The sequence below is a fragment of the Triticum aestivum genome, chromosome 7D (genome assembly GCF_018294505.1).
Source record: "Triticum aestivum cultivar Chinese Spring chromosome 7D, IWGSC CS RefSeq v2.1, whole genome shotgun sequence".
Classification (NCBI taxonomy): domain Eukaryota; kingdom Viridiplantae; phylum Streptophyta; class Magnoliopsida; order Poales; family Poaceae; genus Triticum; species Triticum aestivum.
Genome location: NC_057814.1, coordinates 619,005,673 through 619,006,995, shown reverse-complemented (window position 1 = coordinate 619,006,995; position 1,323 = coordinate 619,005,673). Strand labels below are relative to the sequence as shown.

Genomic DNA, 1,323 nt, shown 5'->3' with positions numbered 1-1,323 from the left:
AGGCGTCCATAGACTGGAGAGGTCTGAGAATTGATCGACTATCAGCAGAGGAGAAGTACAAGAAAATAGAGGTGCAGCTCGCCCTGATGTACGACATGCTGTACACCAAGGCAGAAGTGATCCATGTTAGAATACAAGTTGTATAGGGATAGGAAAGTGGTTTAACTTGTATCCCTGTCTATCTCTTCTTCTCTCTCGTATCTCCTGTAACCTCTCGAGAGGATCACGATCGATCTCTCAAACGTGTACATCAAGGCATTGGCCATATATATACATTGCGGCCCGAGACAAAGGGTTCTACGCTTCCTCATATGGTCATCAGAGCCCTTCCTCTCGTACGTCTAGCCCTCGAGAAGGAATCAATCTAATTGATCGAGAAAAAGAGAGGAACCGAGATCGAGAGAGAGGTAATCATGTCAGGCACCGCGCCGTCCACCACTGCATCCACCACGCCCGCATCCACCATGAGCACTCTGTCCACCTTGTCCGCATCTTCCACCTTTGCATCATCCTCTACCCATAGCAGCTCGCCCTCTCTCGGTCCGCCTCCATCAGAGAAGCTCACGAGGACGAATTTCCTCCTCTGGAAGGCTGTCGTGCTACCCCAGATCAAGGGGGCACAGATGGAGCACTTCCTCGATGCCGCAAGTCCGGCGCCCCTTGCCACCATCACCGTCACCAACGATGGGAAGGAAGAGCAGGTCTTCAACTACGCCAGGTCGATCTGGTTTGCGTAGCAGCAACAAGTCCAAGGGTACCTTATGGGGTCTCTGTCTTGAGAGGTCCTCGCTCAAGTTGCAATGCTCCAGACGCCGGCCGAGGAATGGAACTCCATCCATGCCATGTTCGCTGCGCAAACACAAGCCCAGAAGATCAACACGAGGATGGCGCTCACCAATCTGCAGAAAGGTAATCTAACCATGGCAGAATATCTTGGGAAAATTAAAACCCTTACAGATGAAGTTGCCTGCGCCGGTGCACCGCTCGGAGACGCCGAGATCATCTCCCACGTCATAGCCGGCCTCGACATCGACTACAACCCCGTGATCTCGGCTCTGGCTGCGCGCGTCGAACCTGTTACGGTTCAGGAGCTGTATAGTCAGCTCCTGAGCTTTGACGCCCGCCTCAGCATGCTTCAAGGAGGAAACTTGCGCCAGTCTTCTGTCAACGCTGCCTCCGCGGACGTGGCCGTGGGCGTGGACAGCAAGGGCGTGGACGCGGGAACAGCAACGGCGGCGGGCGCGGTGGTAACCAGGGCCAGGCTCGCTCTGGTGGTGGTGACCGCGGCGGCTACAACAACGGCTACAACGGTGGCTACAACAA

General features: G+C 55.0%; 1 pseudogene; it reads left to right on the top strand.

The window, feature by feature from the left end:
• The first annotated feature begins 980 nt into the window (after positions 1 to 980).
• LOC123171747 (uncharacterized) lies at positions 981 to 1,119 on the top strand (annotated as a pseudogene).
• The last annotated feature ends 204 nt before the right edge of the window (positions 1,120 to 1,323 follow it).